Below are 24,609 nucleotides of genomic sequence, written 5' to 3' on the forward strand. Positions count from 1 at the left end.
GATTTGGGCCAAGTTTATATACAGAACCCCCCTCTCCCCACCCCGTCTATGGCTTTCACTTTTTAGGATTTTCCTCTTCACTTTTCAGCTGTATTGTCTCCCCAGACTCTGTCCAATGGCTCTCCTAGCCAGTAAGACTGGATTTTCATTAGAATTTTAGCCAAGTGGCAAGCTGCCGCTAAGGCCTAGCTTGAAACAAAAAGCTATATGAAAACAAGAAAATTACCTTGTGCCATTTACTTTTTTCCAATGTAGATGTGCTTCCAGTTTCTTTTAGTTCCTCTGGAGTGCCATTAGATTATTGTATTTCAGATAGAGTTTATACCTGTTATATGAGAGTGGGTTGACTTGATAGAAACTATTTCTCCATTACTGGAAACCTATTTGCATTAACTTTTCATTCACTGAGAAATCAAGGTTTATGAATGGGTTTCCCCAGTACTTCCGTGTAGCAACTGTCTGGTGTTTATGGTAAGTATATCTCCCCCTACTCTGCCACCATAAAATATTTTATTTATTCATTGAGTGGTTTCTTACATATTTATTGAGGACCTCCTATGCTCTTGATACTGGATATATAAAAGTGAATAAAGATATAGTGTCTGCCCTCCCAGAGCTTAGAGTCTACTGCTACCTTGTCCATCGCGGTAGTTTATAGAACACATGCAGAACACCTCCATCCTCTGAAAACTTTTAATGGGCTTTGCGTTGTTGGAGAAAAAGATTTGCTTATCACTAAAATATAGAATGCTAAAATATAAGAATAGCATTATGTACAGATATGAAAGCTGAATAGAGGTGATACTATTTAATTGGTATTACAAAGATCTAAAGGGGAAATGATTCTTCAAGCTGAATTTTCAATAAGAAATATTTGCCATCCGTCATGTTAGCGAATATAAATAGCATATCTATAAGCTATGAAGACTTGAAAGAGATTAGGGACAACAAGGAAACTCTGGACTCCCGTGTACCTTTTTAGGCTTCTGGATTAGTGGCAATGTACCCAAGCAATGCCATTCACTGATACAGAGACCATGGATAGAACACATTTAACATGGAAGTAATGAGTTTGGTTGAGGCTATCTTGAATCTGCGATGCCTGTAAGACATTCAAGGAGGTCGGATGTGTAGTTATTGAGTTTACAGAAAGGAAGTTTGAGTTGGAAACACAGATTTATGGCATAATATGTTTTAGGTGTTTGTTAAGTTCATTAGGCCTCAGAGAGCATAGAAGGAAAAGTGGACGGAACTAGCACAACGCGATTATTTAATATTTGTCAGAAATTCTGATATTCTTTGCGTACTTTTGGGAAGAAGAACAATTACAGTTGTACTGTGGCATTGGGGACGCCTGGATTGGAAATGTTGCTCTACCACTTTATCAAGTGTGGCCTTAAGCAAGTTGCTTAATCTCTCTAAACTCTAGTTTTTTCATCTTTCAAGAAGTATAATACTAAACTTCATGGGCGTTTGCGATGATTAAATTAAAAATAAACAGGAGTGTTAAAAATAAGCAGGAGTGGTAAGCCCCCAATAAATGTAATATGTTATCAGCATCATCAGCATTATCATTTTCCTTAGCTTTCATAATAACCTTTGAAGTGGCTTTATTGTGATCATATATCTTAAAATATTATGACTTACCTAAGATTTCAAGATGACAAATGGATGATCCATAGCCAGAATCCAAGTGTTCTGATATTTTTCCAGGGCTCCAGAAACTATTCTGCCATAGCTTCTCACTAGGATTAGAAATATTTACTTAGTTACATCATATGCCAAAGAGTATGGTAAGTATATCTCCCCCTACTCTGCCACCATAAAATATTTTATTTATTCATTGAGTGATTTCTTACATATTTATTGAGGACCTCCTATGCTCTCGATACTGGATATATAAAAGTGAATAAAGATATAGTTTCTGGGTTTTTTTAAGAAAAAAAAAAAAAGAAGAACAACTCCAGACATGACTCTGAAGCAACTGCATAATCAAATTTCAACTCGTGTATCTTCTCCCTTTGCCAAGACAGTTAGTGGCATTATAGTAATACCTGTCAACAAATTTGATTACCCACTGCTTTTAGACAACTGAAAATAGTAAATCTCAGGTGTCAGAATATCAACCAGGGGCCACAAAAATGTTCTTCTCCATTAAGTTTTGGACAGGTAACCTATATTTACTTTTAACTATCTTGCTGAAACTGAAGGTCTTAATAATATAAATATAGTGGTAGTAATTCATACCCCCCACCAATTTCAAAGACCAGATGAACACCTAAAAGGGTTTTAGGTCTTTGTAAGAGTTATAAGAACATAACGATTTATTAGCATTCCAAGTGTTTTTTTTGTTTTTTTTTTTTCCCTCTCATGTCTTGACAACTCTTATCATAACATCCTTAGCTGGTGATTCAATAGAAGTAGTAAGCAGATCTTAGCTTTAAAATTACACAGCTCCCTTATTGTAAGCTGCAGACTCTTTGTTGCAATAGTATTTTGCTTATTCAGCAAACATGCATTGTGCTTGTTACATGCTAGACATTGTTTGAAATGTCAGCTGTGCTGACAGCCCAGAGCATGGAACCTGCTTCAGATCCTGTGTCTCCCTCTCTCTCTCTCTCCCTTCCCCACTCACACTCTGTCTCTCAAAAACACATAATAAACATTAAAAGAAAGAAGAAGGAGAAACCGAGTACTCAAAAAATGAGGAGGCATAGTCTCCTCCAAATGCCAGAGCAGAAAAACGCTGATAGCAAAGGAATGTCTAGAAAACCACACCCCACAAATCCCCTTCCTTGCCCATGATCTTGGGCTGAATATCTACCGGACCTCCATGTAGGATCACGCACTCTCTGCCTGCTCTCCTGCACGTACCCACCCTGGATCTCTCCCTATAAGACTCTAGATGTCCCATCTTGCAGGCAGAGAGGTTGGTTGTTAAGGCTCGAGCCTGCCACCTTCCCCAGCTGCCGGCACCCGAGATAAATTTCTTTTTCTTTTCCAAACCCTCATCTCTTGAGTTATTTATTGGTTTCCCTTGCAACGAGTTCATACAAGTTTACAACCTAACCAGGAGCTACGCTTCCAATTTGCCCAGCCCCCTCGGGATTCCCAGGGGTGAAGCAGGTGGCTTCAGCAGCACTGCTGGGCTCACGGGTCCATTTCCTGAGTTAGGGGCTGTGATCGGTCCATCCACGGGCGACACTAGCTCTGTCCACTAAGAGGGCCTAGACACAATATGCTAGTAGCAATAAGCACTTGTAGCTCCAAGGTCTTGGTTTCCAAATATCATTCTCCATTAAAAGAAGCCAGAACTTCTTGGGAAAATGACTGGTCGCAGGGTTACAGCCGGGAAAGCCCAAAATACACCTGGAGAATCTTCTCATTCTGGAAAGTAAGGAAGTGTTTAAGCAATGAGGGGATCTGTAAAAGGAACACGCAAGCCAACTCAGAGGGGCTCCTGCTGGCCAAATATGTGATTTTAACACCAAAATAAATAATAGCCATAATGAATCATAACCCACTGAATAAAATGATATCCACGAGTCAATACTGATGTAAATAAGTAAATAAATGAATGAATAATTGAAAGAGATGAGAACTCACCTCCTTAAAGCACGATGTCAATAAAGATAGAATGGATTTAAAAATCAACAATGGGCGCCTGGGTGGCGCAGTCGGTTAAGCGTCCGACTTCAGCCAGGTCACGATCTCGCGGTCCGTGAGTTCGAGCCCCGCGTCAGGCTCTGGGCTGATGGCTCGGAGCCTGGAGCCTGTTTCCGATTCTGTGTCTCCCTCTCTCTCTGCCCCTCCCCCGTTCATGCTCTGTCTCTCTCTGTCCCAAAAATAAATTAAAAACGTTGAAAAAAAAAATAAAAAAAAAAAATCAACAATGGGGGCGCCTGGGGGGGGCTCAGTCAGTTAGGCGTCTGACTTCATCTCAGGTCACGATCTCATGGTTTGTGGGTTCAAGCCCCACGTCAGGCTCTGTGCTGACAGCTCAGATTCTGTGTCTCCCTTTCTCTCTGCTCCTTCCCCACTCACGCTCTGTCTCTCTCTATCTTTCTCAAAAATGATAAAAGTATAAGTGAAAAAAATTACGAGGAATACTATATTTGCACACCCTCCAAATATCTTTCCATAAATAATTTATTAATTACAAAGAGGAAAAATAGCAGCTTTACAGTACAGAAACCTGGGAAACACCCCCTTAACCAAGTGATGAGGTTAATATTACCAATATTAGTGCAAACTATCATCAGGTGCCTTCTGGCACGGCACCCTGAGAATGACACGGGCCACTTCTGCGACATCCCTGCCAAAGCCTCATGAGAATCTGTAACCAATCAAGAGACAAACCTCTTTGAAAGACACTCCACACAAAAACTGGCCTTTATTCTTCAAATATGTCAAAGTTAAGAAAGGCTGAGTAACTCTTCCAGATTAAAGGAAACTGAAGTGGTCTGAGAACTAAGGGCATGATTAGATCCTGGACCAAACTATAAACCACTAAAAAGAAGATTATTAGAAGATTGGAAAAAATTTAGATATAGATTACAGTTGACATATGTTCTTAATGCTCTTGATTTTGATAAATATATGATCGTTTATGAGGAAAAGTGCTCACAAAAACAATCATCAAAATATTTAGGGTAAAAGATGCAATGACTCCAAATAATTCATAAGATATATAAATATGGATATAGATAGCTACAGATATTATAAACAGAGAGAGGCAGAGAGACAGAATTATAAAGCAAATGAGGCAAATATAAGCAACTTATGAATCTGAGTGAAGATTATATGGGAGTTTCTCTTGTCATTTTTCCAACTGTTATCTAAATTTTAAATTATAGCAAGATAAAAAATTGTGGTAAGTTTCATTGGTCCTTAAGGTGTAAAAACTTGGAAAAACACACCACTCCCACCATAATAACAAGAAAATGCCAGATAGTCTGTAAAATGATAACTCTTTTTGACCCCATCAGAGAAGCAAGGTTGCAGTACAGCCAAGAAGTCTGACATTTAAAGAAAGACAGGCCCTTCTAGGAAGGCAGGCACTGTCCCACCTGGGGCAAAGCATGAGGGGAAGAGAACTTAGATGGCATACAAGGTGAAGAACCAAGAAGGCAGACAAAATATTTGTAGAGCTAACGAAAGGAAAAAAAGACCTTAATATGCATATCCAAAATGTACAGGGAAGACCATGCAGCATAAATGTGAGAAAAAAGAATCCATCCACACACATAATATCCAAGCTCCTGGGAACCAAAGATAAAGAGAAAATCTTGAAGGCAGTCCAAATAAAATTCCAGCAGATTTCTCATTAGAATCTATACAACCCAGAAGGCAATGAAGTGACCTCTTTAAAGCACTGGAAGAAAACTAACCTTATCAACCTAGAATTCTATACCTTTCAAAAATGAAGTCAAATATTGTTTTGACCAAACCAAAGGGTAGAGACTTCATTACCAGCACACCTGTGCTAAAAGAAAGTTTTCAGAAATACTTTAGCAGAAAGACTATTATCCTGGAAACAGATTCTGACCGGAAATACACCAACAGCTTTCCTGGGCATCCAGCTCACAGACAGCAGATTATGGGACTTCTCAGCATCCATAACCAAGTGACCCAATTCCTCATAATAAATCCTCCTTCTCTCTCTCTCTCTCTCTCTCTCTCTCTCCAGATCTCCCGTGACTTACAAAGGGGTCATGCCCCAATAAACCCACCACAAATTGAAAGTGTCATAAATTGAAAATGTATTTTATGCCCCCAGCCTCCCTAACATCACAGCTCAGCCTAGTCTACCTTAACCATGCTCAGAAAACTTATGCTATTAGCCTACAGTTGGGCAAAATCACCAAACACAAAGCCTATTGGATAAGAAAGTGCTGATGGTCTCATGTCATTCATTGAATACTGTACTGCAAGTGAAAAATAGCGTGGCTGTATGGGTACAGAATGGCTGTCAGAGTATTGGTGGCTTACCCTCCTGATCCAGCGGCTCTCTCTGCCCAGTGTCGTGGGACAGGATCACACTGCATGCTGCTAACCCAGGAAGAGCAAAATTCAAAATTATAAGTATGGTTTCTACTGAATGCATATCACTTTCACACTACCATAAAGTTGTAAAATAATAAGTCAAACCATTGTAAGTAGGGGACTGTCTGTATGTGTGTGTGTGTGTGTGTGTGTGTAAATATATATATATATATGTATATGTATATGTATATGTGTATATATGTACACATATTATATATATACATCAGATATAGATGATATAGATATAAATATTCTAATGGTTTTGTTTCCCTGGGGCAAATATAGAAGGTAAATATAAAGAACATTTTTATTTTTTTATTTTTATTTTTTAATATGAAATTTATTGTCAAATTGGTTTCCGTACAACACCCAGTGCTCATCCCAGCAGGTGTCCTCCTCAATGCCCATCACCCTCCCTCCTCTCCCTCCCACCCCCCATCAACTCTCAGTTTATTCTCAGTTTTTAAGAGTCTCTTATGGTTTGGCTCTCTCCCTCTCTAATTTTTTTTTCCTTCCCCTCCCCCATGGTCTTCTGTTAAGTTTCTCGGGATCCACATAAGAGTGAAAACATATGGTATCTGTCTTTCTCTGTGTGACTTATTTCGCTTAGCATCACACTCTCCAGTTCCATCCACGTTGCTACAAAAGGCCAGATTTCATTCTTTCTCATTGCCAAGTAGTATTCTATTGTGTATATAAACCACAACTTCTTTATCCATTCATCTGTTGATGGACATTTAGGCTCTTTCCATAATTTGGCTATTGTTTAAAGTGCTGCTATAAACATTGGGGTACAAGTGCCCCTATGCATCAGCAGTCCTGTATCCCTTGGGTAAATTCCTAGCAGTGCTATTGCTCATCATAGGGTAGATCTATTTTTAATTTTTTGAGGAACCTCCACACTGTTTTCCAGAGTGGCCGCACTAGTTTGCATTCCCACCAACAGTGCAAGAGGGTTCCCGTTTCTCCACATCCTCTCCAGCATCTCTGGTCTCCTGATTTGTTAAAGAACATTTTTAAATTGATAATTGCTCTAAAAGATAATTAAATGAGGGGCGCCTGGGTGGCGCAGTCGGTTAAGCGTCCGACTTCAGCCAGGTCACGATCTCGCGGTCCGTGAGTTCGAGCCCCGCGTCAGGCTCCGGGCTGATGGCTCGGAGCCTGGAGCCTGTTTCCGATTCTGTGTCTCCCTCTCTCTCTGCCCCTCCCCCTTCATGCTCTGTCTCTCTCTGTCCCAAAAATAAATAAAAAACGTTGAAAAAAATAAATAAATAAATAAATAAAAGATAATTAAATGACTAAAGCAAAAATAATAATCATGTGTGTGTTTATAGAATGTTTAAATTAAAACTTATAAAAACAATAGCACAAAGAATGGGAAAAGGGACTCAGGAGTATATAGCTGTAAGTTGTGAGATCCTTAAGCTACTCATGAAATGTTATAGCATTTGAAGATAGAATGTGAATATTAAAGATATATAGGAATTATCCTGGCGCCTGGCTGGCTCAGTCAGAAGAGCATATGACTCTGAATCTCGGGGTTGTGAGTTTGATCCCCATGTGGGGGTGTAGAGATTATGTTTAAAAAAGATATATACATATTATCAAACCTAGGGCAATCATTAGAAAGCTATAAAGAGACAAAAACAAAAAACAAAAAACAAGCAATGGTGGAGATAAAATGGAATCATAAAGACACTATTGATGCAAAAACAGTAACTGCCTCTTCCAGTGGAACACAGCCTAAATGACGCAGGATGACTTCGGAGCCAGGTCAGAGAAAGCATTGCAGCTTCCTCCTGGCTCTCCTCTCTTTTCCACTTGGAAGCCCTGAGCCAACAGGAAAGCAGTCTGGTCATGCTGGGGAATACCAGGGAGGGGAGACAGGGAAAGGTGCCGGAAGTTGCTACCGCGGCTCTCCCAGTATTACCAACCCGCCACCAGACATGTAATCAAAGGAGGCTTTGCGACGCCCCAGCCGCAGTCTGACTGCAACCTGGTAAGAAACCACCCGACAGAGCTGTTCCTGAATTCTGGCTCACAGGAAACCGTGGGAGCTAACAAAGGGCTAGTGTTTCAAGCCACAGCAACCGGCAACCAACGCAACAATACACAGTCCTTATCACAACGCCTGGCTCGGGGGAAGGGCATACTTGATCGCCTTTTCCCGTAGTTTTAATATTTTGTAGTTTCAGTATTTTTAATGGGTAATTAGCCACTAGCGTTTAATGCGTAGTTTTACTGTTTCTGCGCACTAGAGGGCGCTCCATCTCGATCGAGGGCCACATACGTGCAGGTGCAGTTTTCCAGCCAAGGCACCAGGTGGAGCCAGCCCCTAATTTTTCACTGTCATTGCAGAAGGTGAACTTGGCAGAAGGGGAAAAAAGGCCTCAGAACCCGTGCACTGGCATAATTAGGAAGCTGTGTGACAGAACACTCTGCAAACACATCCTAAAAAACAAGGAAGCTTATTTTGCCAAATAAGATGTGCTAAATGGGTGTGCAGACAAAAGACAAGGAAATTCCACCTCCCCCCAGTCACCACCTTTGTTTCCACTTTAAATGTAACACAGCAGGTTATCTTCTCTTTAATCCCGGAAAAAGCGAAGGGATCAGCAAGTCTCCAATTTCTAAACAACGCTGTACCTAATCTCTGCCATATCTAGAAACAGAAAAGCAGGCTCTCCACTGCAGTTAATTTCCAATAATACTGTTTCACGGTGTCTCAAATAACATTTGTAACTTAGCATTTTTAAAGTTTCCCCTTTTGAGAGTTCTTTATTTTGTATACACAGGATTGGATAGTCTAGTGACTGCGAAAATGGGCCATGATTATGATTGCAAGGAATTGGGGACTAAATCCCTTAAAACGAATTGTCTGAGCCAAATACATTTTAAGTCTCCCCCTTTTCCCACATTCAAAGCATACTTTACCCATAATCATTCCTCGTAACCTGAGAGGGTTGGCAGCCTGCACTTTCGATGACAGTCTGCCAGTCTCTGTGTCACTCCTGAAGGCCGCCCCTACCCTGAGGTGACTCGAAGACAGCAGGGCTCGAACGGAGCAGTGGTCTTGAGAATAAAGAAGGTTTTGTGATCAGCTTATCGGATTCGAGCGTTACACCGCGGGGTCAGGACTCTGCAGCCTGGTAGAGTATAAATCAGAGGGGGCTGGGCTGGGGGACAATCGAGCTCTGAAGAGCTGATTCTTTGAGAGTCTCCTGTGACCCTGACTCCAGCTGACCCTCCATCATGCTGATCAATCACAAGGACAACTGAAGGAGAATGGGATATGTGACCAACACATACCCTATTTCGTGCTGGGGATGAAAAGAAAACCAAGCCAGACTCTACGTGCAGCAAAGTCAGGAGAATAACGTTCCTACCCTTCAGATGCCTATAAATGACGAGACTGATTTTCAGGTATCACTCATGGCAATGTCGCACTATTTTGTGCTCACGGGTTGTGTACGGGACATGCTTTTCTTTAACACACTGGCAATAGCAAGCGCTGTCCTCTTTGACTTGACCACAAATTGGAGATTACAGAGCCTCAGAGCAGCTCCAATCCCTCCAGGCGAGCTCTGGAAATTCCCAGGGAGTTTCATGCACACGCTCCTCAGAAACCCTCTCGGCTCTCCAAGGCCACATTGTAGACCTGAATTGCGGCGGTGACACGCCCATGGCACTCTAGAGGCTGCTTGGCCGGGTGCCCAGGTCACTGATGCTGGCAGCAAAGATTCCGGTCGCCGCTGAAATGCCCCTTAGCACTCCCCAGCCATGAATGCCACTTCATTCCATGCCCTCTGTAGCTGCCGGCACAGTGAATGGACTAGGCTGAGTTAAGGTAGATATCCCGTGTCCCCATGGCTGTTACCCCTCCATGCCTAGGCCACTTCCTAGGGCTCATCTTCAAGGGCTCTTTTTCAATTCTCTGAGGGGCTGCTCGGCCGTCCAGAGGCCTGAGCAGCCACTCATGCCCCCCCGACCCCTCCAAAAATGATGAAAGGCCCGGATCTATATGCCTCCCTCTGGGTGACTTCCTTCTCATAAACCATTTGCCCCTCCAGCCCGCCCTGTTGATATGCCCCGATCCGCTGAACTCTCCGATGGGAAGAGTACTTTGGCACCTCGTCTTTACATCTTTTTTTTTTTTGCAGTAGTTTAATCTGGAATGGATCGTGGCAGGGTTCAGAATCTTTAAGCAGGGCCGAACGTTTTCCTAGGAGCCTGTTTCCAAGGGACGGAGTCGCTGGATGCAGCTTTCTAGTATGATGGAGGCAGCTTCCTGAGATTTGGAAGGGCCGGGCAAAGCAGAAGGCCAGCTACGAGACCAGTACATTCAGGCGTCTGCCCCTTTCTGTAAGAAACTAGCATATTTCACAGCCTTCGCGCTCCACCCACAAATGCTAAGGGCAGGCTGACCCCATCTCTGCCCGCACATCTTGACTTCCCCTCCGTTCCGCGAGCTGTGCCCTCCTCCTGTAATTTTACAGCAAGGGGTCTTGCAACATTCTCCCATCAGACATGGAGTTTTTTGACAGCAGGTGCTAATGAACTGGCTCCAGCCTTGACCACCTGGAGGGAGATAGTTTCTCCAAGGGCCTGGCCATCCTCCTTTCCTCGCCGGACCCCTGTCCTCACATTCTTTTCCTTTTCCCTTTACAACCCTGACCAAATTCTGCCTCACTGTGGTTTGGGAAGGCTGGGCACATGCCTACCACCTTTCCTTAGACCTACTCAAAGAAGCCTTTCAAATTCTAATGTTGTGAGAAGATTGGCTCCGGTAGGGGAGGATTCGTTTGGTATTTCCCCCTCCTGCTTCAGAGTTCAAGTAGGGACGGCAGCAGAAGGAGGGAGAGCTCACCGTGGTGGCACGCCTAGAAGGGTCTGCTGTCTGGGCTTATAATCATGAGGAGGTACTGGGGGAGGTTTGCTAGACCACGTGCGCGATGCTGACCAAGAAATAAGGAACTCTATCGTCAACACAGAAATCCAAACGATTTTATTTGCAACCAGGAAACCCTTTCTGTTTCATGTGCTGTCCCCACAGGGACCATCTCCGTGTCTTTCACCAATATGGCGATAAACGGATAGAACAGAGTGAAGCGGGTCCCCGCACCAGCACCCCTGAATCTCTCCGCTTCGCGGTGAAGGATGCATTTCAATCATCGCCATCCAGAGAGAAGGCTCCTTCCCTGCTGCCTATTCAGGACATCCAGAAGATATAATCCCACGCAGGAATTCTGTGGGGTGGGACCACAAGGAGTATTTGGAGATGGTGTGGTCGAGTGTCTCTCAAATTATTCCGGGCCGACCATTTTCACATCTCCTATACCTTGTGCTGTCCTATTCCCAGTTTTATTTCACGATTTTTTTTCGGGAAAAGTCTATGAGGCCCCAATCCTGTACCCATGCTGCCTTTCCTTCCCAAACCTGAGGCCCACTGATGCCCACACCAACTCATGCTAGTGCTCAGACCAACTTGGAGTTGTGTAAGCGACTGTAAACCTGCAACCTACAAATCTAGTGCGTAAGTCAGGACTTGGTGAGTGAGCGACAACTCTGATTTCTGTTACATCCTTAAATGCCCTTATTGCAGATTTTGGCCCGGGATGGGGTAGCACAGAGCTATCTTCTGAGATCCTGCATCCATAGTAATAGTAGCCCTCCCCAGGCAGCTATTAATTTTTAAAATATTTATTTAATTTTGAGAGAGAGAGAGAGACAGAGCAGGAGCAGGGGAAGGGCAGAGAGAGAGGGAGACACAACACAGAGAGTTGTCAGCACAGAGTCTGATGCGGGGCTTGAACCCGCGAACCGTATCATGACTTGAGCGGATGTCAGACGCTTAGCCAACTGAACCACCCAGGCACCCAGCGCCCCCAAGTATTTAGGATCTGGTTATACTTTTCATCCTCACACAAGCCTTGAGGCGGACGCTTTTACCGTCTTCATTTTAAAGATGAGGATTCTGAGGCCTGAGAGAGATTGAGTAACTTTCCCAGGTAACTGTCAAGCTGGGACAAGAAGACAAGCATTCTGGAAATTATAGCCCACAGGCTATGATTCTACCACGTGGCTTACACATGGAATCACCATCTGGGCCTTTATTCAGCTTTGACATTGTGCTAGCTTCTACCCGGCCAGCTGTCTAGTCCCACCTCTCACCAGGCTCCTTTTGGGGGACCGAATTAGCCTGGTGACTGGGACCCAGTATGGCAGGCTCACCCTGCCTGGTCTTTTATACACTGTTCACTGGATTTTTTTGTTGTTGCAATTTTGCCCTCATCTTGGGGGACACCTAACTGCGTAAGGTGGGCCCCTGATATTATCACTGGAGATGCCCTTGGACACAGGAAAGAGTGGTCTCCTAGTGTTTCTGGTTCTCCTCCGGGAATCTCTGCTATCAGCTCCCGGGCTAGTCCCTCACCCCTGTTTTCTCTCATGTTTCTCAGAAATCACAGCTGCACCTTGCGTTTCCAAAGATCTGGCCCTGGGCATCAGTTGCCCTGGAAGCCACGGTTCCATTAAAATGGAAAGAAGTAAGTGGACACAATTAATTAATTGCAGTGGACAGAACTGGTGGGAGTTAACCCTGCAATAAATAGAGAGGGAGACTGAAAGTTCACTTTTGCTCTTTCAATGTTTCACGTGCAGAAATGGGTGACGACAGCAGGAAGGTCAGGGCCGTATGCCAGGTTTGCTTGAGGGCATTACACTGGCTATTAACGGTGTGTTAAAGGGAGGCCCCGTGAGCACTGCTGACCTAGAAGCTCCGAACGCCGCGTGGTTTCTTGTTGGTGAGGGTCAGGAGCAAAGTCATCTACGGGTGGGAGGGGGCCTGTGCCGGAGCCGCCCCACTGTGGGCTCAGGGCGGTGCAGGGGGTGGGACTGCCCTCAGCCGGGCACAGGGATGTCCTGTATGCCAGCAATGATCGTGAGTACACGTGCGCGCGCACACACACACACACACGCACGCACACGCACACGCTTTCCTCCTAGATTCCCAACTTTTATGCTTCTCCTTTATCTCTCCTGACCAACACAGAAGATGGACCCTGCCCAGTCACTGATGAAATGAAGTCTAGTCCCTCTGACAGATGTGGCAAAGCATTATCAGGGTCAAAGGTAAGTGCTGTAGCTGTTCCACTGAGGATTCCTTTCTGGATACAGCCTCCTTTACCCAGGGAAGCTTCTGAAGCAATCCCAGAGCTCCTTTACGGTTTACCTGAGCAAATTCCCACACTTTTACAATCTTTGGTTCATAAGTACCGATGTGAAAGCCAACAAAAAAACCCCCAAGTATCAGTCTGTTCGGAGATTATCTGGGTTACCCAAACCATCAGATTCCACTAAGAATTCTTCTCTAGTGTCCAATATCTTTGGGATAATGTGTGGAATTGTTCATTCGCTGAACAATTGTTTACTGATTGCCTACGTTAGGTGACTAAGGAAGGCACACGTAACTGACCCAGATGGCCTCAGCCCTCGAGGACGTACCTTCCAGTTTGCAGACGTAGCTGGTGTTCTGCCACAGCTCTCTGCCTGAGGGATTTTCTTTTCTGGTCAAGTGTGTTTGGCCTGTATGTAGGACAAGCTGGAAATGCCCAGGAATTATTTTCCCTGGAAACAGACCTCAAATAAAACATGGAAAATGCATTGGTGAATAAATACCCCAACGTCTTTGACCTAGGGTGGGATAACTGTGTTTGACAATGTCCCCCAATGGGACTGAGCTCAGGTTGCCCACGGTAGGATCTGAATGGCTAATGTATCCTTTATTGACTTGCTTCTCCCCCTACTGGAGATTTCTGGGATCTCCTCTCAACTAAACTACTTACATCTGAATCCCTGTCTTAGAATCAGCTTCTGGGGGAAGCCCTACCAACTCAAGAACGAAAACATATGCGCAGATAGTTATAATTCTAGAAGAATTGGTGAAAGATGACAGTAGAGTGCCTCATTTAAGATCCCATGAGAGTTCGCAGGAAGAGATTGCTTTGGGTTGGGGAACTTACAAAAGGACTTCATGGAGGAGAGTCCCTAAATGGGGAGTAGGATGTGAGCATACAGTGATTGGGTAAAGGGAACCTCAGTGGAGCTGGGTAAGCTGGACCATGAAGACAGGAAGCGAGCATATATGTTTGGTAACAGTTCAGTCTAATAAGGGATTTACATCGAGGAAGACAGCAGCAGATGGGTTTGGAAAGGGTAGATTTAAGTGCCAAGCCAAGGTCAGAAGTGTTTCAATGTTGTTGTTTTTTTTTTTTTTTTTTTTTTTTTAATTTTTTTTTTTATTTTTGGGACAGAGAGAGACAGAGCATGAACGGGGGAGGGGCAGAGAGAGAGGGAGACACAGAATCGGAAACAGGCTCCAGGCTCCGAGCCGTCAGCCCAGAGCCTGACGCGGGGCTCGAACTCACGGACCGCGAGATCGTGACCTGGCTGAAGTCGGACGCTTAACCAACTGCGCCACCCAGGCGCCCCGGTCAGAAGTGTTTCAATAGTGATCTAGGCCAGCCTGTCCAACAGAAATATCTGCAGTAATGGAAATGTTCCAAGTATGAGCTGGGCAGTATGGCGGCCACTAGGTGCGTGTGGCTATGGAGCACGAAATATGGCTAGTACAACTGAGGAACTCCATTTTTCATTTACTTTACGTTAATTTAAATAGTCATTTATGGAGAATGGCTACCGTGTCTAATATTGCATTTCCAGGCAATAGAAAATGACACGAGCAAAAGTGTCCTTTGCTTGAAATATTCTGAAAGCTGACTATAAACTAGATTATAGGAGAAGTACTATAAAGATAGGCCAATTATGAGACAAAATCAATATGTGGGCCAGTAGTTTTCTTTTTAAGTTAAATAGAAAACATTTCCTTCAGATATAAAAAAACACATTAAACAGATAAAAGTGGAACTGACTCTCTTAAAATTCAGGAGGCAGGAATGGACATCGTAAAGAGACATACCGCTTTCTTGCTTTCCCACCCGCAGAAGCCCCTGAGGGTCTCCCTGGGATTTCCGAGAGCTGCTCAGGACTCTGTTTGCCAACCACTAAGTTAGCTCAATGGTAGGGGAGGGGGGCGTAGGGGCGGTGTTCTACCAGGGTAATAGAGATAGAGAGGAATAAATGTGGGAGATATTATCAAGGCGGAATCAACAGATCTTGGCATCTGAGTATGAGAAGTAAAGCTTGATTCTCTTCACATCTATTTCCCCACTCATCTAAATCCAATCCCTGGTGTTATCTGGAATTCTTCCCCATTACAGAGCCATCACAAATATAATAGGTACACAAAAATAAAGTTATTGAACTGAATGGAATTAGCATACACAATGCTACATAGATGTTAAGCAGTGGGGATAATCTGGATTCATATCCAGGTCCATTGACTCCAGGATTTGCCCTACAGCTTGCTGTCCATCCCCCAGCATAATAATGATCCCCCCTGAATATATCCCCCCTGAATAATGCAGTCACAGAAGCCAAGGTAAGGGGCTTTGCTAGCGGAGGTGCTCAACGAATGGTTTTAAGTGCAGCAGCAGGTTTGAGAAGAAAATGATAAATGGATATTGAAGCTGGAAGATAATTCCAGTTACAGTGGAAAGAAAATGAGCTCTGAAGTCAGAAGATTTCATGTATTAGGATAATAGGGAATGAAGGTAAAAAGTGAAGGCAGCGAATGTAAACTACTACGTAGCTTCTTGGTAAATGGAAAGAAAGAGGTGAGAGGTACTGGGAATACTTAGTAAGGTGCCTGCTGGATCCGTTGTCTACTTTTATGAAATCTTAACGTACCCAGAACACCCAATGTCCTTTCAAAGGAAGTCCCCAGCTATCAGTCACCTTACTTAGAGCCTTGTGGTCTCATCATCAGGTGGAGAAGACCCGAGATAGACAGCGGACAGGAATCAGCCATCACTAGGCTAACCAATGGCCCATGGGGTGACCTCACAGCAGACCCCCAACAGAGGCAGTGTGTTCGGACTGCTGGCTGGCCATTCTACTCACCCTCTGTGTCAAGGAGGTAGAACCCAAAGACACCAGAGATACTCAAGTAACACTGGAGCAGTAGAGGTAGGGACAGAAGGGGCAGATCACTTTGTCATCTGAAGTCACTTGGCGCAGAGAACGATGGCTATCTCCCCTGAAGAAACGAAATGACCAGAACCTTGGAAATGTTTCATTCTCCACAGAGTCTTGCTAGAGATGGCTGAGATCTTCCGCACTTTCTCTTGTATCCTTATGAAAAAATACAACAATTCGACAAATGATTTAAAAGAAGCCTTGCACAATTCTGTTTCTTGCTCAGAATGGGAGTGTATTTGGAGATAGTACATTTAAAGAGATGATTAGGTAAAATGAGATCACGAGGGTAGGGCCCCAATTCAATATGACAGGTGTCCTCAAAAGAAGAGAGGATTAGGGTGTGCCTGGGTGGCTCAGTCGGTTGAGTGTCCGACTCTTGATTTTGGCTCAGGTCATGATCTCGCAGTTCGTGAGTTCAAGCTCCACATCAGGCTCTGTGCTGACAGTGTAGAGCCTCCTTGGGATTCCACCCCCCCCCCTCTCTCTCTCTGTGTCTCTCTCGCTGCCCCTCCCCTGCTCATACTCTCTGTCTCTCTCTCTAAAAAAAAAAATAAACATTTGACAACAAAGAAGAAGAAGAAGAGATTGGGACAAAGACACATACAGAGGAAGGATGATGTAAGGACACCAGGAGATAGTTACCTACAAGCCAAGGAGAGAGGCCTCAGGAGAAACCAGACCTGCTGACATCCTGTTCTTGGACTTCCAGCCTCCAGAGCTGTCAGAGTATAAGTCAGAGCTGTCTGTTGTTTAAGTCTGTGGTACTTTGCGATGGCCCCTCTTGTGAACCATCCAGTGTAACCTTACTCCTGAAGAATCTGAGGTGTGGCATCACCCAGCCTGTATGGGTGTTAGGTCCAGGCTCTAGGGGGTACCCATTCTCAGCCCAGAGGTCTTCATACCTACCACACCCCTGAATTTGACTTGCATGGGTTTCTAGATAGGACAGAGAAGGATGATGGGAAGATCAAGGGCACAGAGTTGGAATCCAGTCCATCATCTGAAAGGAAAGGATGACTTAATGGCTGCTTGTAAAATCCAACAATTCTTGGGCCACCTTAGTAGTGACTTTTTTATTATTTTCCATTTTTCCCCCATTCTTCCCTTGGTTTCTAACTGGGGGGAAATGATTGGTTGTAGACACTTCAAAGCGACTTCAGCGTGATTTTTACATACGGGACACCATGTTGGACCAGTAGGCCCAAATTTAACCAGGGAGACCTCTTCATTGGTGTTTACTGCTCTGATTTGTTGACTGTCTCCCAGAACCTCCTTTGATGAGAGAATCTGGGACAGCTGGGGGATTTGTGGTGGCAGAGTTTAAGTGATTTGTAATTACATTTTATTTTAGTTTTAGTTTCTGTTGTTTTTTTCTGAGCGTGTGTACCTTTTAGGCCTTTTTTCTTTTTTTTTCTCGTAACATTACGGGCCTCTGAATGCCAAACTAATTTTCCCTCTCAATCCCCTGTAGGTTTCAAGTGACAAGCTTTTAAAAGCACAGCCCTTGTTAGTTTTAGAGCCTTAAGACTCATTGTCTTGTAGCCTTCCTGTCCCCCCCCCCCCCCACTCTTATTGTCATCTCCCAGGGTGTTCTAAATCTCTGATTTCCCTCTCCGAGTGGTGTCTCCCATTTATTTTATTTAGAGATAATGCAGAGCTTTTGAATCTGAAGGAGGCTTGGCTAACTGAGCTTAGTGGGTTGGGAGGTTGGGCGATATCTCAGCATAATCCCAATGTCAAAAAAAAAAAAAAAAAAAAAAAAAGCTGAAATGCCCAGAGGCTATTTCTCAGAAACCCCATTGTTTTAGGCACAATTCTATCGGTGAAATTCAAGCTTCTGGACTTATTTCCACTGATTGGCATGATTGACACAGTGCCAGGCATTGTGTGGTGAACCAGGTGGCTTTGTGGCCTAGACTGGCCGTCACAAACACCAGCAAATGTAGCAGGATTATGTAGCAGGATATGTAGCAGTCAAGTCTGGACAGACTGTGATTATTCGGCTGTGGATGCTGAAGGTCAGGGCGCGGGTGGCCTTGAAAACCGTGCTTTATGTTGCCTTCCAGCACATAGAGAAGAAATGAAGCCAGGCCTCTTTCATGAGGACCACTCAGTAACACAACAGGTAGTGCTTACTTAAAAACAGGATCCATGACAAAGCATTCTAATCAAGGCTTTCACGTTGGCACCGTAAAATAGTTTAACTGCCAAAAAAGATGCATTAGAGAGCAAAATACTGGTTTTAATTGGTGGGGGTTTTTTTCTTTTCTTAAAAAAAGGGAAACTTTAGAGCACATTTTAATTTAAGTTCTGGCCCTTGAGACTTTTCTTACTTGTGTGGTTACCAGCAAATGATATGTGAATTAATTGATATTAAGCCTCTCAAATTAGCTTTTTAACAATGATAAACATACGCACCTTGCAGCAATTAAAAATAGGAACTCCTCATGCTGAATTTCTTTTATATGAACCATATCCAGATGCACAACCCCCTCCGCTTAATTCCTTATTAATCTACTGTTTTCCCCCCAATACAGTGAAGTTGTAAATTAAAGGAAGAAACTGCGTCCCCTGGATTTTATTAATCGCAGTCGTTTGGGGGAAGACAGGCAGCGCTCCTGGTGTTTCTATTTGCAATCGCTTAAACCCCTTTGGAGAGGTTTCTTCAGTGCGTGGCGCAACTTTTTGGAACTCTGGAGACCATTCAGGAAAAGAGAGCACAAGTGATAAATAGTTTGGAAATGAAGATCAAAAAAAAAAGAACATTAGGAGCACTGGTAATGTTTAGTCTAGAGAAATGAAGAAGAAGCAGAGACAGATTTTTCCCCCAACTGTCATAAACAGGATGAGGGCAATTCTTTTTTACCAAAGTGTAAATAAAGAACAAGTGAATATCGGCAGAAGAAAAGATTGGACTTTAAGTAACATCATTTCTTTTAGGGTTTTTTTTTTTTTTTTCATAATAATGGAACTCCTAGGAGCTTACTAAATTATCCTAGAGTAGTTTCAGAATGCTATCCGCAGGACAATCTGGGGATTAAGAATTTAGCAATACCCATCAAGGGGAGTGACGGATTATTATTGGGGCACTTAGGTGGCTCAGTCCGTTAAGCGGTGGACTTGGGCTTGGGTTCTCACGGTTGCAGCCCTGCATCAGGCTCTCTGCTGTCAGCACAGTCTGCTTCAGATCGTCCGTCTCCCTCTCTCTCTCTGCCCCTCTCCCACTTAAGCACCCGAGCTCTCTTTCTCTCTCAAAAGTAAATAAATGGGGGTGCCTGGGTGGCTCAGTAGGTAAGCGTCCGACTTCGGCCCAGGTCATGATCTCACAGTCCTTGACTTCGAGCCCCGCGTCGGGCTCTGTGCTGACAGCTCGGAGCCTGGAACCTGCTTTGGATTCTCTGTCTCCCTCGCTCTCTGCCCCTCCCCCACTCGTGTTCGGTCTCCGTCTCTCTCTCAAAAATAAATAAACATTAAAAAAATTCTTTTAAAGTAAATAAATGAACATTAAAAAAAAAGAATTAACGCTATTCACATAACACGGAGCCTGAAATACTTTCCACTGATAATTGAGATAACAATGGCGTTTACTTCTCATGGGGCTCTCACGTTGATCACACGTTGATCAAACAATCTGTTCAGCGTCAGGCGCTGAAGAATTCGAGGCAGCGAACACAGAGTGCTTGCTGTACGGGCACTGTCCACAGTGCTTTACACGCAGGAATGGGTAACCTGTTATCCAGTTGTGTCCTCTGGGGAGTAAAGGCCAAGGTGACATGAGATGGGCGTGAGGTTCGTTGGGAGAAACGCCTATGAAGGATGAAGGGAGCGGACACAGGAGGAGGGGGCAAGGGCAGGCTTCAGACCAAGATGCAGGTGTGATATCTATGCCAGAAGGTAAAGAAGGAAGCACTGGGTAGGAGAAGCCTCGGACCACTGACAAAAGTCTCAGACAGGCTGATGGATGAGGAATCTTGGATCAAGGTTGGAAGAATTCCTCGTGCAGCATGAATGGCTTAGTGTAGTGGTCCCAGCAGCCGCTGGTGGGGGGGGACAGGGGGCTCTACCTCTTATAGTGGGCTCTTTGGAGAGAGATCTGAGTGGGATACTAGAGAACCCAGCCTATCTGGCACCAAAGTCCATGCTCTTAGCCATGTGATTCCACCCAGCTCATGCTTTCAGGGTGGGCAGTGAAAGATGTAACCCTGTTGTAATGAAAGGGCTGAGTAGGAAAAGAGGATGCCTCGTCACAGAGATCTAGGGGTAGCACTCAGCACTCACAGGGAGCCTGGTCTCAGTGGTGTCCGAGGCCATGAAAAGCAATGAGTCTGGGGGAAAAGGGGCTGCACTGTAATCACCTAATCCTAACATACTTGCAAGTTTTGCCCTGGGACAGACACCTTCATCTGTTCCGATCTCATAAAACTTTTCAGTCAGTATTTAAATATTTACGCAACACTCACTCACGATGGGGCGCTGTGCTCAGTGCAATGGGAAATGCTAAGATCCAAACCTTAACTCTTCCATCCGCTGGTTTACCCGATAAGGAAGACGTCATTCACGTAAATAACCATAGGCACACGAGGACAAGTGAAAATGCCACCTAAGGCACAGACAGGGCACCTTGGAAGTTTAGGGAAGAGAGGGACCACTTCCTGTTGGAAACGTTGAGAAAGATTTCATGAAGGACAAAGAATTGGTATCGGTGCCTCAAATGCAAAAATGGTGGCCAAGAAGATCTAGACATTCATTCTCCATTGGGAGAAAGTAACAAAAACCTGTCACAGAAGCTGGAAGCCAAACCTGAAACGACAATATCATGATTCTCCTAAGAGAAATGTCTACAGTCCAGACCCCAATGGAGCTAGAAATATATTAATCTTTTTTTATTAGAGGAAGAAGTAAGATTTATTTAGTTGACTAGAGTTGTTGTAACAAAATACACAAACTGGGTGCCTTCGTACAATAGAAATTTATTGTCACACAGCTCTGGAGGCTAGAAATCCAAGATCAAGGTGTCAGTGTCATGCTTCCTCCAAAGCCTCTGAGGAAGGATCCTTTCTTGCCTCTCCCAGGTTTTGGTACTTCCAAGAATTCTCTGGCTTCTAGATGGATCACTTCAATCTCTGGCTCCACTGTGACATTCCCCCGGTGTGTCTGTTCTTCACATGGCCATGTTCCTTTAGTGTCTCTTTGTCTAAGGACACCAGTCACATCGGGCCCACCCTACTCGACTATTGCCTCATTTGAACTAATTATAACGGCAACGCCCCTCTTTCTAAATAAGGTTACATTCTGAGGTCCTAGGGGGAAAGACTTCAACATAGCTTTTTGTGGGGGGACACTATTCAACCCATTAACATTATCCTATTACTTGAATCGTGATGGTATTCTTTGCCGCCTTCTGAAATATAATTTTACGTGAGCAAAAATCTCCTCAGATTTCCTAAGAACAATGAAAAGAAAACAAGCCATAATTATTTGGAACGTTAAATCAGTATGTGTATATTTATACATCAACATAAAATATTGAGATCTCTGAATACAGTCCTAAAAATATTCTTAAACATTTGGCAAAAGCATTGATTTTCATCACTCTTTCTTGGTTTTCCTAGCTGGTGTAGCCTCATGTTTAAGCAATCTGTTGAAGTTTACTATAATTTCAGGGCAGATTTTTCCATAGAAAATTCCAAGGTAAGAGGTGAAGCACTAACTCCAGACTCAGGCTCTTTTGATTGCAAGAATCTGTCCCTTTGTCCCTGAGAAACAGGAACAATAAAACATCTCTCACTACGCTAGGCAGAGAGGAGCAAAGCTCTCTAGATGCGGTGAGAACAAGCCCATTAACTAGTTTGAACCCGGATCGCCCATCCTCACAGATTGTACCTTTTCAAGATGGCCACAAAAATATATCCCCTCCCATCTGCTCTACTTGTAATGCGACATTGACACCGTTCCACTGGGAAGTGGAGAATATGGACAGGGTTTAGGGACTGGCTGCTAATGAACGCAACACCCGGGAAGCAGAGTTGAGTGACTTCCAAGATAAGATCATAAAAGACATACAGCCTCTGCTTGGCTTTCTCTGTCCTTCCCATCTCGCGCTCCCTTCCTGCCTTTCTGCCTCTCTGTCTTTCCCTCCATTTCTCTTTCTGTCCCTGTCTGTCTCTCTTTCTCTTTTTCTCTTTCTCCCTCTCCCTTCCCACCCCCCTCACTTTCTCCCAGGACCCTCACCTGTGGAACCCAGCTGCCGTGTTGTAGATCACGTTTTGGAGCCCAGGCCAAAAGGAGAGGCCACACGTGGGTGTTTGAGTCGGCAACTCCAGCTACACTCATGGCCATCAGCCAGCATCAACCTCCAGACAAGCTGCAGGAACAAGTCTTCAGATTATGTGAGCTGAGGCCCAGACATCATGGAGCAGAGGCAAGCTGTCCCCACTGTTCTCTGGACACATTCTTGCCCAACGGAATTCACGAGCATAATAAATGGTGGCTTCATGCCTCTACATTTTCTGCATAGCCATGGTTACTGGAATGCCATATATCCAGCAAAATAACAAGTTGTAAAGCTAGATTCTTAAGTGACATATTTGTTGATGTTGCTGGAACTTTACCCTGGCCTCTGAGAGAGGCAATCTTTTAGAAGCAAAGAGAAAGCTATACTAAGGCTGAAAGGTTCTCGGAATCTAAGGAGTTCTAGGCTGCCAATAGGTAAAGCATTGAATACAGACGTCTCTCATTTCAGGGGCACATAGCTTGCTACTGCTGTGGAACCTACTGCTTGTGACTCTGTGGTTGACCAAGCAAACATTTAGTGTCCTTGAAGCTAAGGTGACAATCAATATTAATTGCATCTCAGGTAAACTCCTGCTGAATATTGACTGATAAATTTTATAAAGAGCAGCTATTTTGTTGGGATAACTACTATATTCTTATATAACTGATAAGAAAAACCTTCCTCCTTCCCTCCGTCCTTCCTTACTTCCTTTATTTCTTTTTCAGGGATGTCTGTGAATGAATGTATGAATGGCAGAAACAAACAAACAAACAAACAAAACGCTGAGGGTGAAGAAATAAACTCATTTTTAAAATTCAAGGTAGTATTAGCACGTTATCTAGGTTAAAAATCAATTATATGTGACTCTTAGAATTTGTCTTCTTTCCTACCTGGGCATTCTCAGTGAACTTCTCAATTGAAACAACAAATTCATCTAAAGCTCCTATTTAAAATGTATAAAGGGACACCTGGGTGGCTCAGTCGGTTAAGCGTCCGACTTTGGCTCAGGTCATGATCTCACAATTCAGGAGTTTGAGCCCCGCTTTGGGCTCTGTGCTGACAGCTCAGAGCCTAGTACCTGTTTTGAATTCTGTGTCTCCCTCTCTCTATCTGCCTTTCCCCTGCTTGTGTGTGTGCTCTCTCTCTCTCTCAAAAATAAATAAACATTAAAATTTTTTTAAATGTATAAAACCTCCTAATTAAAGACAATGATGCATTAAAATGGGATCCAACTGTTTATTTTATTTTATTTTTATTTTTTTAACGTATATTTATCTTTGAGAGAGAGAGAGCGCGGGGGTGGGTGGAGAGAGAGGGAGACACAGATCGGAAGCAGGCTCCAGGCTCTGAGCCATCAGCACAGAGCCCAACGCAGGGCTCGAACTCACGGACCGTGAGATCATGACCTCAACCGAAGTCAGATGCTTAACCAACTGACCCACCCAGGCGCCCCTTATTTTCTGTTTTAAAGTTGTTATTTAAATTCCAGTTACGGGGCGCCTGGGTGGCTCAGTCAGTTGAGTGTCCGACTTCAGCTCAGGTCATGATCTCGTGGTCCGTGAGTTCGAGCCCTGAGTCAGGCTCTGGGCTGATGGCTCAGAGCCTGGAGCCTGCTTCCGATTCTGTGTCTCCCTCTCTCTCTGCCCCTCCCCCGTTCATGCTCTGTCTCTCTCTGTCTCAAAAATAAATAAATGTTAAAAAAAATTTTTTTTAAATAAATAAATAAATAAATAAATAAATTCCAGTTAGTTAGCATACAGTGTAATATTAGCTTCGGGTGAACAATATAGTGATTCAACCCTTCCAGACATCGCCCAGAGTTCATCACAGTGAGTTCACTCCTTAATCCCCAACACCTACTTCACCTATTCAATTGTTCACCTTCAATCAATGATCGTGACAGCTGCAACAAGGTCACTGCTGAACAACCAGAGAGTGATAAATCTTTAAAAATGGGAGAGGTTATTTACTTAACCAGAGTGGAGAAGTGACTTGCCCATGATTAGAAATTTGAAACTATCTTTAAAATCCACATCTAACCCACCACTCTCACCCCACGCACTGGTCTTTGGCAACTTGCTGAGGACAAACGCCTTGGGTTAGAAAATGCAGTTCAGATCATAAGATTGAGAACAGGGATATTCTTGTGGTGGTGGCAGGTTGGAGAGGGACCAGAGATGGACGTGGAAACA

At 43.9% G+C, this 24,609-nt stretch overlaps 1 long non-coding RNA gene across 1 annotated transcript; it reads left to right on the forward strand.

Annotated features, from left to right (window-relative positions):
* Positions 1–7,831: 7,831 nt before the first annotated feature.
* On the forward strand, positions 7,832–23,306 carry LOC109249639 (uncharacterized). Its single transcript, XR_002072687.2, has 3 exons — positions 7,832–8,044; positions 13,097–13,176; positions 23,143–23,306. It is a non-coding gene; the product is annotated as an uncharacterized LOC109249639 (long non-coding RNA).
* Positions 23,307–24,609: the final 1,303 nt, after the last annotated feature.

The sequence above is a fragment of the Panthera pardus genome, unplaced genomic scaffold (assembly GCF_024362965.1).
Source record: "Panthera pardus isolate Hobbes unplaced genomic scaffold, ASM2436296v1 HiC_scaffold_17, whole genome shotgun sequence".
Classification (NCBI taxonomy): domain Eukaryota; kingdom Metazoa; phylum Chordata; class Mammalia; order Carnivora; family Felidae; genus Panthera; species Panthera pardus.